This window comes from Papaver somniferum, chromosome 5, assembly GCF_003573695.1.
Source record: "Papaver somniferum cultivar HN1 chromosome 5, ASM357369v1, whole genome shotgun sequence".
Lineage (NCBI taxonomy): Eukaryota > Viridiplantae > Streptophyta > Magnoliopsida > Ranunculales > Papaveraceae > Papaver > Papaver somniferum.
The window spans coordinates 42,809,160-42,824,046 of record NC_039362.1 but is presented as its reverse complement, the minus strand read 5'-3'; positions in this window follow the sequence as shown (position 1 = coordinate 42,824,046).

The window sequence follows — 14,887 nt, the reverse complement described above, 5'->3', positions numbered from 1 at the left end:
AAAAGAAGGATTTCTTTGGACATAACAAATCATATACGAGTATGAATTTGAATAAAAAAAAACCCAATTAAAATAACCACAAGAGAACCCATGATTAATTTAATCGAAAATGCTCAAACATAAGTGAACTTATGGAGACTCAAAAATATACAATTAGATTAATCACAAGAGAACCCATAATTAATATAATCGAAATACACAACCAAACTAATCACAAAAGTAATCAATTTAATTGGTCATGCTCGATATAAGAAAACTTACGGAGCAACAACTAAATAACCAAACAAGATGATTAATTTAGTTGAAATTGCTCGACATAAAGTACCTCACGGAACAACAACATAGTTAATCAAAAATAATCAACTTGGTTCTATAATGCTCAACATAAGACACTTTACGGATCCTCACAGTAATACATAAAATATGGATCAGGGAAGATCAATTACCGCGGAATACACAAGGATTCATTCTATTTTCCATCACTATTCGCATAACGACATTTAATAGACATAATCCTTGCAAACAAAAGATTTTAACCTATCTTCCATCAATAATTGACAATATAGGCTTAACTTTTGTATTTGTCAAAAGTCCATTCATTGTTTTATCAACATATGAATATCGACATACGAAAGACTTTACTTTTGACAAGATATGGGACGGTCAAGTTCACGGACGTAAACACACACATCCCATAACAATATTGCAATATATAAAATCATAAAGATTAATACTGCAAAAATCATCGTCCAAACAAATTTAGAATTTAAACAATAAATCTAAAAACAAGAAGATGGAAACGTTGGACATAGTTATGTGAAAAACACAATAATGGCTATTCCAAACACTAGTTATTCTTCTAATAAAACATGAAAATAAAATTCTCATCCCAATACTTACTAGTCGTTGTAGATCTTTCTCAGAGCCTCTACTGAGAATTCCTTCTCATTATTGAAAAATCCATTGATTATGGGATCGTTCAATTCCTCCAAATCTTCAGAAATATCAGTCAACTCACTAAGTTCTCTTTTTAGCTCACGCAAGGTGTTCTTGGTTAGAGACAACATTTGTTCATAGTGAGCTATCTCTTCTAAAGATGAAACAATTTGATATTTTTAAATTGTTTCTTTTGTTGATGAAATCTTTCACCAAACCCCTGAAGTTATCACCATGATGATATAAAGACAAGAGGTAGTTAGAGGAAGAACCTTCTCCATAATTTGTAGTATTCACTTTCTTTACCTTTGAGGAAGAGATTCCTTTACAAAGATACACGTTGATTTCTTCGACTGCATCTCTGCTTGTTATGCCTCTAGTTACAGGAGCCATGAAACTGTATCTTTTTAGGAAAAAAAGGAGTCTACAAATGAAATAAATAGACTTGTGAACGTCTAAACCCTAGAAGAATAAGTCTTCCATTGTTTAAAGATTCAGTATCTATATTGTTAGGAGAATATATATTTTTTAACAAAAATAAATACAAAACTTGAGACACAAAGATGCAAAGCCTCATTTTCTCAAGTTAAAGATGAGGATGCGGACGTCTCTGGGACTAGACAGAGATATTGTGAGCTAAACGCTCCCCTTGTTTATCACATAGTGATTTACCAAGGTTTGTTGTATAAACAGGTTTCCTACCTCTTCTGATTCTAGAAGCATTTGTTTTATGAGACCTATGTTGATTATCCAAATTCATTTTATGCATGTTCTTTTGCAGGCTGGACATTCTTTTGTTGTACCTCTTGAACCTCCAACACGTGCTTTGAACATGATTCACACTTCCACAAAACGAACAAATCAAGGATCCTTTGTCTTGTTGAAGTGCCTTCTGTTTATCACAACTGTCAACCTTTAATTTCTCATGACATTTCAAAACAGGGTTGACAATACTTGCAGTCTTTCTTTTAAATCCTAAACCATTTGTGTTTCCAAAGGATTTCTGACCAAATAACATTGCTGAGATTTTGTCAGAACTTCCAGACAATCGTTGTAGATCATCTTTGAGAGTATTAATCTTTTTTTCCTTTAGAACAATGGTTCTGGTGAGTTTATCATTGAGACAGTCTAACTCAAGATCTTTCACCTGGATTGATGATTCTAATTTCTTCAACGAAGCTTTTAATTGAAGATTTTCTTAAAGAACCTCTTTATTCAAGAATTCAAAAATCTCCATGTCAGACTCAATTTCTGAATCAGACTTTGAGTATGTGGATGCTTCTGCTGCGAGATCTGCGGGTTCAGCACATCCATCAGACGTATTCAAAACGTTGACACTTAAGGATTTCTTTCTCAGAATCGTTAGCAGCAAAGGCTGACAGAGGATGTTTATCGCCTCTCATGCTTCTTTTACAAAATCCTTGATCCTTTCTGTTATCAATGGTTTGTCAAACCAATCACTATTTGAACAACATTCATCAGCCCAAGACAAGTTAGAGGTTTCACTTGTGTCAGAAACAACATTGAATGCAAAGGTTTGAACAGACTTTGGATCAAGTATTTTTACCTTTCCAAGAGAGGTATTTTTGGAGAGGGTGTTGCGGTTATTTCCTTCATCGATGACTGGTGGTACGTATATTGAGATAACACCTTTGTCCATAGAGTCAGATCGCTACAAACACATACTCGTAAGGTCTTAAACGAGTTTGCCTGCTCTGATACCAATTGAAAAATCGGGGGTACAACAACCACACCCAACAATTCGATTAGCAATATGTATGGACAAACTCCAATATACTTTCTAGAGAATGAACTAGACAGTCAGACTCAATCTAGATAAAAGTATATCAAAGAGTTTATATCTCAAACTCTCGATTTGATCTTTACTCAAGCAAATAGAAATATGTGAGTCTTTTTCAAAGAGAGATAACTTGGATGGTACCAAAGACCAATATCCAAGTGTCAATCAATTTAAATCAACAACCAAAAGGTTGGATATTCTAATTGATTTAACAACGCACAACCTGTGATATTTCAATTATATAACAAAATATAATACGGAAAAGAAATAACACAGACACCAGAATTTTGTTAACGAGGAAACCGCAAATGCAGAAAAACCCCGGGACCTAGTCCAGATTGAACACACACTGTATTAAGCCGCTACAGACACTAGCCTACTCCAAATTAACTTCGGTCTGGACTGTAGTTGAACCCCAATCAATCTCACATTGATCCAAGGCACAATTATGCTCCCAGGCTTCTGATCCCAGCAGGATGTTACATACTTGATTCCCTTAGCTGATTTCACCCACAACTAAGAGTTGCTACGACCCAAAGTCGAATACTTTAATAAACAAATCTGTATCACACAGAAAAGTCTACGGTAATAGATAAATCCGTATCCCACGAATATACCTATGAGTTTTGTTCCGTATTTTGATAAATCAAGGTGAACACGAACCAATTGATAAACCGGACTTATATTCCCGAAGAACAACCTAGTATTATCAATCACCTCACAATAGTTTTAATCGACGCAGCGAAAAAAGATATTGTGGAATCACAAACGATGAGACGAAGTGTTTGTGATTACTTTTCTATCTTGCCAATCAGAGATATAAATCTCGAGCCAATTATTACAATTGTACTCGTAACGATAGAAACAACAAGATTAGATTACACAACTACAAGAAAAGTAGTATCGATCTGGATTCATAATCTCAATGAAGTATTTAAGTCGTTAACATGGTTTTAGAAGAAGAAACCAAAGGTTTAAGGAGAATCGACTCTAGTTATGCAACTAGTATCACACGTAAGGTGTGGGGATTAGGTTTCCCAGTTGCTAGAGTTCTCCCTTATATAGTCTTCCAAATCAGGGTTTGCAATCAATGTTAGCTTGGTAACAAAGCATTCAATATTCACCGTTAGATGAAAACCTGATTAAATTCAAGCTAATATTTCTCAACCGTTAGATCGAAAGCTTAGCTTGTTACACACAAATGAAATGTCCAATTTTGGGTTTACGAATCGTTCCCAAACATTAACATTTGTTGGTTCAACAATAGTCAACCAAATGGTTAGCCATATGATTACTTTCATATCCACCATATTCTTCTTCACCATAACTAGTCCAAATGACTCAAATGAACTAGTTAGAGAGTCGTTCAATTGCTTAGATCTTATGTAACTACACAAGACATAATCGAAGCAAAAACGGTTTGATTCACTCGAATAGGTTCATGAACTTTACGGTTTGCAAAATCATTCCTTAATTATATAAACATGAGTTCAAGAACAACCAATTTTAGATATAACCTGATCAAGTTCGCGGACTGGGTTCGCGGACTTAAGCTCACGGAAGGAGTTCACAAACTCCAGCAGAAATTCTCGGGTCGAGAACTTCCGCTGGTTCGCGGACTTGGCTCACGCCACATTCCGTTTCTCTTGATCAACAAAGTTCGCAAACATTGGTTCAAGGAATAAGGACTTATACATATATGTGTTTCCACAATAATGCTTATATCCTACCAATGGTTATGTAATCTAAACTCTCATTTCAATCATTGAAACATTCTCAGAGGACGTTATATAGCCGTTATTCACAGACCATTTTTCGTCAGAGCAATTTTCAAAGTGATTGAAACATAACATGACTTTCGTCATTAGGTAAATATACATCAAGCTAAAACATTTCCTACCTATAAGTCCTTTCTCCGAAAGTGATTGTTTATGGACTCAGTCGAGACAATACAACTAATCGGTTCACACTTCGTGTGATCGTCTATGGATACGAGATCGAGACAATACAACAACGAAGTATGTTACTTGATAAAAAGGTTCGGACTTAACCAAACACAATAAGATTCACTTATCAAGTAAATAGGAATTAACATTTATGTAATTTACTTTAATTATAATAAAACAATTATAATGCGGAAATATAAAGTAAATGACACAACAAGATTTTTTTAACGAGGAAACCGCAAATGCAGAAAAACCCTGGGACCTTGTCCAGAATCGAATACTCTCAGGATTAAGCCGCTACACAAAATTACACCTAACTTCGTATAGTTGAGACCAAGCAACTAAACCTATAGTTCACCTAGTTCCGTTTGTATTCCCGCGCCTCCGACCTTAGTCACGTACTTGGAACAATTCCTTTGGTTCGTATTCCAAACAGTAAAGGAACAACAAATCTGTTTGGTATCAACTCTATTCAACCAAGTGATATAAGTTGGACAAAGGCTCTTATGTTTATCTTAACATAAACTCCTTCGTCAGGTCCTTATATCTATCTTATGTTCAATACCGAAGTAATCGTTTAAGATTAAGCCAACAACACTATTAATCCAAAGAATTGTGTTGATGCTAATCTACTTAATTAATCAATCCAATCTATCACAAGGATAAATCGATTATTAATTGGATCCTCTTTTATCGAAACAAGTATTGTGCAAACCAAAGATTATGAACCCACAAATCAGAAATCTTCAATATCTTCTTCGTCTTCAAATATTCTTAGATATTCAATAATAACCTGCACACAATCACTTGAATCTCTTGTGATCAATCACGCACAGAACGGAGTCTGTTAACAATGGATTATCACAAGATCGTCTTTAGAACTAACAACAGTCTAAAGATCCCTGTCGAAACTCTGAACTAGTTTGAGTGAATCTTATATCAGAAGAGAATATTCTCAAGCATAAACAAACTAGGTGCAATCAATTTCAACTACCGTTAGTCAATCAAATCAATGAAAACAAAAGATAAACCGCAATTATCTAGTTTCCCACCAACGGTACACGCTAGAGCTTCTCAATCCCAAAGAAGACTTTAAACTGAGCGGCCGTAAGAGATTTCGCCTAATTAGGTTACTCTCCTCTCCAAATAGGCGTCTACACCAGTAACAACACAACAAAGAGGAAGCTTGTTATTATGAAGGATTAGTTTGCTAGAAAGGAAAACTTCAAGTATTTATAGACAAGGAAGTTTGGACACCAAAGAATTTCCAAAACCGAAAATATTCTCAAGATATTCATTAAAGCACAAATTCGGTTTTCATAATTCGGGGAAATGCTCTGTCCAAAAATAATGATCGAAATCTCTCGGAAAATCTCTAATTAGTAAATGCATATTACTAACTATTATTTCCCTACAAAATGAAGTTAAATACCATAATTAAAAGATTCTTAACTTTTTTATGTTTCGATCCTGGAATTTTCTTCCTTTAGATATTAAGGAATAACTTTGAACAATTAAATAATAAACATTCATAGCACGTGTTCAAAGTATTTCGACATCCTTACTTTGTAAGTTCTCTTTCACACTTACAACCTCGAAAACGATTTACCACACTTCCAAATAAGTTTACAATTGGTTCATATGACTTTCAAGAACTATGCGATTGATCAAATAACATTCAATCACAATCATGGGTTTATCGGTTCTACCAAAACAAGTTTCGGTTCTACCTTCCATGTGAGTATTGTGCAAAGTCACACTAGCTTCCCAAAATTCGGTTGACTAGATACTAGGATCGGTTCCCCACATATATATGGTATCTAACTTATATGTATTGCACATGTCGATAGGATCGGTTCCCCTTTGCCTAAAAACGTGTTGCACATGTTCATAGGATCGGTTCCCCTTTCTTCTATAAACCTTGCTGCACCTCATACAAGGATCGGTTCCCCTTTGTGATGTACTGCACCTCTTACTAGGATCGGTTCCCCTTTCCCATATTAGGTCAGACATAAAATCACAAACCCGATCGTACCATCTCAGGTGATTATTTAAGATCTGTTTCACTAATAAAAGTCATACCAATACATAAGTCAGGCCTTTGTGAATAGTTCTACCAAGAACACAACAAGTCGTGAACGGTTAAACTCAATCACACATATTGGTTGTTCATAAGATATGCAATGAATAACAAAACCAATAACGCCTGGCAATTTCCTTTTCGGTTCACAAACAAGTTTATGAACTTACTTCCTTAGAACACATGTAAAACATTGTTCCCTAGGATGAAATCCTCACCTCATACCTATACATAATCACAATAGCATTCAAATGATTATGGCGATGTCTTATCTACAAAGTTTAATGGTTAAGCAATAAACCTCGTATTGTATTCCTTAATACTATGTCTATCTAAAGTTCAAATATTGTAGATGGTGGATTTTCGACAAGGGCTAAAATCGTGAACTCATAATTATACGAAGCTCTGATCCAACAATCAGACATGAGTATCGAGACACGGGTCTCTCATCGAATTCTCAACGGAGAGTACTTTCTCTCACAGTACATGTAGATATGTAGTCTCACGTCTGGACAACGGCATATCTCATGAATACTGAATACTTTAGTGGTTAATTCTATATAGTATCACGAAATGGACGGCTCCTAGACAGCTTGCTCTGCTAGTATAGAGAGATAACGTCTTCAGGAACAAACAACGAGTTTACCCTGACTATATAAAGGATATGACTTACCGAAAAGCTCATATCGGGATAATTAATGCTCCTAGACAGCTTGCTCTGTTAGTATAGAGCCACAAAGTTAATTATTCTTAATTACAATTGATCCTACTCCATGGTCGAATCCACGACTGGTCCCATGGAATGGCAATAACAATTGCTCCTATTTCATGGTCGAATCCACGACTGGTCCCATGGAATGGCAATAACAATTGCTCATATTCCATGGTCGAATCTGCGACTAGTCCCACAGAATGGCAATAAACAATTGTTCTGATTCTATGATCGAATCCACGACTTGATCTCATAGAATAGCAATAACTATATTATCTAATTACTCCGATTTCATGATCGAATCCACAACTGGTCTCATAAATGGTAATAGATAAATCTTAATTACTCCGATTCTATGGTCGAATCTACGATCCCATGGAATGGTAATGCTCACTTTATTATTCTGAATTCGTAGTCGAATCCTCGGCTGATCCTATGAATTAATAATAAACATCTTATTACTCAGTTTTGTGAATTATTCTCCACTGGATTCCACAATTAGTAATAAATAATCAACAACTGGGCGTCTGAGCTACCTCTAAGTAATCCCCGATTCAAATGGTGAAAGTGTATTCAACGACGATGCACTAATAGTCACCGTACGAACGAGTATTTCAAAATACAACGAAACGATGAACCTATGCAAAATAGGGAAGAAAATAATTAATAATTAAGAATATTGACCAAGGTGTTGGGAACACGGACACACGACCTACCGACCGTGTCATGGTCGATTCCACGCCAGTTTTATATTTTTAATACATTTTTATTATTTTCCGTGATTTGATGAAAATTCTCTCATCTGATCAAATCTCCTTCGTCCCATGGTTAAACTTCTGATGAAACATGAATTGATCATCAATTGATCAAATTAGGGTTTCTGAATCCAAGGATCATCATTCCAGATTCCAACCTTAATAATTTTACGACGGCCTCATGGTCATTAATTTTATTAATTATGCTTGGTTCAACGACCAGTATTCTAATTAATATTTTTGGTACGCTGCCAATAATCCATCAGATGAGCAACACATGCTCAGACGATCAAATATTCAACAATTCATCACATGAGCAACACTTGCTCAGATGATAAATATTTGCTCAAACCAAAGAATATTGGTTCAACGATCAATATTCAACGATCCATCGAATGAGCCACTTCATCGTAAGAATTATACCTCTGTCTCATGACATGTTCAATTCATGAGTTTCAGAACATCATGTTCGACACTCAGCAACTACATGGACTCATCCCCCATCAAACCACGAAGTCATCAATTGACTAACAAACCACGAGACGTCAATCGTGTCACTTGGGGGGATATCACTTAGGGTTTTGGTCTGGCGGTCTACGACACGTGTGTTCAAACACACGATGGAATGTGAGCAATTCGTGCAGTCAGTTGAAGGAATTCACGAGATAGTGGGTGGAAAATCGACCAAGTCTCCACATGTTGAGCAACTGGTTTCAAACACGATCTCCACTTTCCCACTCCTTGATTCCATCAACTGTCACACTTCATGGGATCATGGTGTCTAAAATTCCATCAATATAAATAAGTCTCTGAATCATGATTGAATCATCAACATCAACAATATCATCAATCTCACGTCTCATCGACAACACGAGATCATCAACTCATCAATTTAGAAACTACTCTCAATTGAGCAATTTCAGTCATCAGAGCTTATCATATTCAGAATTCACACACCCACAATCTCGATCACCATTGATCTCACACATTTCTCAACTTCCCTCCTACAGATCAACCCATCCTCTCTTGTGACCGAATTTACTCTGGAACGGTCATTGTCTTGATTTAGGTCGGAGTACTACAGATTGATCTCTCGATTCTAAAGTACCCCCTTTGCAGCGGTGCATCTGTGTGAGGTTTAACATTTCGCTCGGTTTGAGGAGTCTCCTCCGTACGGTCGTCTCCTCAATTCCTTAAAAACCAGCAAATCGTTTTTCCCCATCTATAGATTGGCGACCACAGTGGGAGATCATTCTCTCGGTTGCAATCTCACAATTCCAAAAGATGGTTGGTCTTAGGACTAATTCAACTAATTCAGATCAGAATATTTCAAACGGCGACATTCCTCATGTTACACCTGGCGGCATGGAAGGCAGAGGAATCCCGACTTCACCAGGAACATGGACCTGATGAAGGAGACGATAAACCACATCCTCGACTTTCTCATCAGATTAACATCCGAGTTAGGCGGTATCTCCGCTCCAGAAGCCTCAACACCGGGGAATGAAGCGTCATCTGACCCTCAAATCAACAGCTTCACCACATACGAGAAGCCGGTGGAACAAGAGGTCACACATTTGATCGAAAGTCTATGTGAACTCCTACACTTGTTCAGGGACCAACGCATGGACACGTTTTCTGCACTGAACCAGATATCATCTAGCGTGAAAATAACGCCACCAACAACATCGTTTGCAGAAGTCTCCCTAGTGTCTGAGCACTCGATCGACAACATCTCTTTTGGAGAAGAAGATCGCGTGACATATGAAGGACACAACCGAGCTTTGTATGTCACTGGTTTCATCAAAGACACCGAATTTAGAAGAGCTCTTGTTGACACCGGTGCTTCTACCAACATTGTCACTATGAAAACTCTCAGGATGGCCAGATTCCCACAAGGTAAAATCGTTCGCCATCCCATCCTAATGACAGGATTTGAAGGAAGTCAAAGCCATACATATGTATATGCATACATAGATTTGAGGGTGGGGCCGATTCGATCGAAAGCAAAGTTTCATGTGATCGAGCAAGAACCTGACTACCACATAATACTGGGACTCCCATGGCTCCATGATAACAAGGTGGTTCCTTCAACATACCATCAATGCATGAAGGCCCTGCTCGACAACAAGATCGTTTGCATTCCGGCTTCATCATCTCCTTATGCTCCCGTCTATGATACTGAGTTCCTTGAATCTCAAAAGGGCGTCCCGGAACCTCCAAGAAGGATTTGCAGTACTCCACTTCCAAGCTGGAAGACTATCGAGAAGGCTAATAACGATCCGTCATCCTCAGCTCCTAAAATAATCAAGTCACCTACTACACCGACTAAACGCCATAATGGTCAGGTCTCAACTCCAGGTTCAAACTTCACGACCGATCGAGATGTAGAAGGGAGAGTCATTTATCGCCGACGGAAAAATTAGCAATTAATCGGGGAGAACGATGAAAAGTCTCCCCACCATGAAGAATCGTGTCAGAGTGAGCTATCACTTGAAGAAGAAGTCCAGGATGCCCCACGACAACTACAGGACGATACTGACCATTGACGAGAAACAATCAACATTGGGACTGAAGACGATCCAAGGCAAATCCTGATCAGTTCATCACTATCACCAGAGGAGCGGACCGAGCTGATAAAATTGTTGAAAGAACATCAAGATGTCTTCGCCTGGACGTACGAAGAAATGCCGGGTCTGGATGAGAAACTCGTCAACCGTCACCTGCACATCGTCCCTGGTTCTAAAGCTGTCAAACAACCACCCAAGAAATTTAGACACGAATTCGAGGAGTAAATTAAGGTCGAAATCCAGAAACTGTTAGCAGCAGGGTTCATCAAGCCTATTCTTCATCCAACGTGGCTAGCAAATGTGGTACATGTTAAGAATAAAAATGGTCAAATCAGATGTTGTGTCGACTTCAGGAACTTGAATAAATGTTGTCCAAAGGATGATTTTCCTCTACCCAACATTTACATGATCGTCGATGCAACCAGTTGTCACGGTATGTTCTCATTCATGGATGGCTATAGTGGGTACAACCAGATCAAGATGTATTAACATGACGCTAACAAGACTGCGTTACGTACTCCCATTGGGAATTTTCACTACACTGTGATGCCCTTTGGATTAAAGAATGCTGGTGCCACCTATCAGCGAGCCATGACTGCCATATTCCACGACATGATGCACAAGCAAGTAGAAGACTATGTTGATGATGTGGTGGTAAATCGAAGACTCGAGTATCTCATCTCGAAGTTCTAAGACAGGTGTTTGAAAGATGCAGAGAATACAAATTAAAAATGAATCCTTTAAAGTGCGCATTCGGAGTTTCTTCCGGAAAATTCTTAGGATTCCTGGTCACGGCTGAAGGGATCAAAGTCGACCCATACAAGGCAAAAGATATTACCACCATGCCTCCTCCACGAACCGTGAAGGAACTAAAGACCTTTATGGGCAAGGTAAATTATATTGGACGCTTCATTCCTGTATTATCTCAACTCATTGCTTCGTTCACACCTCTGCTGAAAAAAGGAGCAAGCTTCACCTGGACAACTGTTCAACAAGAAGCTTTCCATAAAATACAACAGAAATTATTGTCACCGTCCGTCATGAGGTCTCCAGTGCAGGGACGACCTCTGATTCTTTACACAGCCTCCAGGTACGTCGTCATCAGTGCACTCCTCGCTCAGGAAGATGACGAAGGCGTCGAACGACCGATTTACTACTTCATCCGCACAATGAGAGACACTCAACTCCGATATCCAAAGGCCGAAAGGGTATGCCTGGCATTGGTACATGCAATCCAGAAGTTCAGACATTACTTACTATCTAACAGGGTCGTACTCAGCTCCAAAGCTGATCCCATAAAGTTCTTGCTATCAAAGCAAGCCTTGATAGGGAGACCAGAAAAATGGCTACTCCAGATATCAGAATTTGACATAGCTTTCACGCCACCTAAAGCCATCAAAGGTCAAGCGGTAGCAGACTTGCTCGCTGCTTTTCCAGGGGAAGACAGAACAACACTACATGAAGAAGTGCCCGGCGAATTCCCAGACATCTTGGTCATCAAGGAAGAAACATGGCTTCTATACTTTGATGGATCTGCTACCCTAGTAGTGACACCGGAGGAGCGGGCATAGTGCTGGTGTCTCCATCTGGTGAAGTTTTCTCACATTCGTTCAAGTTGGATTTCCACTGCACCAACAACTCAATGGAATATGAAGCCTTCCTATTAGGATTATCCTTGGCCAAGAAAGCAGGAGCAACACACCTAGAGATAAGGGTAGATTCAAAATTATTGGTCAACCAGATGAATGGAACGTATTCTCTTAAAGAAATCACACTTGCTCCATTCAGAACCGAAGCTCAGCGACTGTTGACCTATTTTGCTGACACAACGATCGTCCATACTGGACGGACTAACAATAGGCATGCTGATTGCCTAGCAACTCTCGCCTCCAATGCAATTCGAAGGACAGAAAACGATCACTGTACAGAGGCGTAGTATCTTCAACTTGGCTCACTCAGATCGAAGACATTCCAGCGAACGATTGGCGAGCACCCATCATTCATGAATTGAGCAGCTCTATTTCAGAAGGCCAAGTCAGCCTCAAGGAATTGAAGAATACTTCTTGCTTCATGGAGGGCTATACTATCGAAACCCTGATGGATCTCTATCACGATGTCTTGGGAGCGACGAAGCGGAAGAACAACTCAAGCGCATACATGAGAAGTCTGGGCAAACGTTAGTGGTAACACTTTACAGAAAGCTTCAAAGAATGGGGTACTACTGGCCATCCATGGAGACTCAGTCAAGAGCTTTACAAGGATCTTGTCCTGATTGCCAAACACCTCCTCATCACTTGGAGGTTTTGACGGTCCACCACACTGGGGACTGGAGGGAGCCTTACATCAAATACCTCCGGGACAACGAACTACCACTGGAAAAGAAGCAAGCAGTCAAACTCATTCAGAAAGCTAAGAGATTCGTCTATCTCGATGGGATCTTATACCGCAAAAGCTTTGGTGGAAATTTACTGAGGTGCTTAGCCGAACATGAAATCCCTACAATCCTGAAGGAAGTACATGATGGAGAACATCAAGGAAAGAGAAAACTATTCTTCTTTCAAATTCATGAGAAGTATTATTGGCCAACCATGGAAGATGATGCAGCCGCACACGTTCAGAGGTGTCACCAATGCCAAACCCATGGTAATCCATCACCTCCTTGTCTCCCGTTGAATCAGTGAATAGTCCGTGGCCTTTCTACAGCTGGGGACTAGATATCATTGGGAAGATCAATCCAGCATCTTCAAAACAACATGAATACATCATCACTGCAACAGAGTACTTCACCAAGTGGGTCAAAGCTATTCCTCTTCGAAGCACCACTGGAGTTACGATTGCTGCCTTCATCAAAGAGCACATAATATGCAGATTCGGAGTTCCTTAGCACATCATCACAGATAACGGAACTCTTTTTGCCAATCAATATGTTGAGGAGCTGCTCAATAAATATGGGATCAAACAAATCTTCTCTATGCCATACTATCCACAAGGAAATGGTCAAGCAGAAAGTACCAACAAAACTTTGATCAGGATTATCAGTCGGACAATTCATGACCATCCTCGATCGTGGCATGAGAAATTACCCATGGCTCTATGGGCTTATAGGACTTCACCAAGGAGCTCGATCGATACTTCACCATATTCCCTCGTCTATGGAGCTGACGCCATACTTCCAGCAGAAATCAAAATTCCCTCAGCCAGGATTGCAGCATCCAGTGGCGTACAATGGTATGAGGCTGAAATCTCCAAATCAAGAATCGCTGAATTGGATATGCTTGAATCAAGGAGAGCCAAGGTGGAAAAATATGTGGAAGCTTACAAACAGAGGATCTCCAGAGCCTACAACAAAATGGTAAGACCTCGAACATTTCAAGTAGGAGATTTGGTATTAAAGACGGCAAAGCACATTCAACAAGACATGTCTACTCCTAAGTTCTCTCCTAAATGGGAAGGGCCATATGTTATTATCAAAGCAGTGTCTAGCGGATACTACAAAATTTTATCAATCAATGGAGGAAATGAAGGAAACATCATCAATGGCAAATGGCTCAAAGCTTATTATGCCTGATCCATGAAACACACACTACCTCTTCATCATTTCAAGCATTTTCAAAATGTAATTTCATTCCTCCAAAGAGCATGTGAATGCTCCTTTGTTCATTAAACATTTCATGAATGATCAAAATTCGTTCACACCATGATCAATTGTTTCACCTAACTAGAAATTCAGATTTATTCAAAAACAACAACCACAAATGCTCACTCACCTGTAAGAAGCCTCGTCAAGCTTCTTCTGAAAAATCTTGGTCTTTGCCTTCAAGTCTTCCACCGCTTTCTCAACCCTTGCTGAATCCAGAGCCAGTATCCTCTCCTCATCCAGTAAAGCCGCATTCATGGAAATTGCATCAGCATCCTTTGCCGCCTTATGAACCTTGATTATCTCAAGACGACGACGGAACCTTGATTATCTCACAATTCGAGATCATTTCATCCCATTTGTGCAATTCATGGTTTTTGACGTCTCGCAAGTGCATCTGATTCATTTCCTCGATGATCGGCAATAGCCCCGCTACCGTGGTTAAAAGGG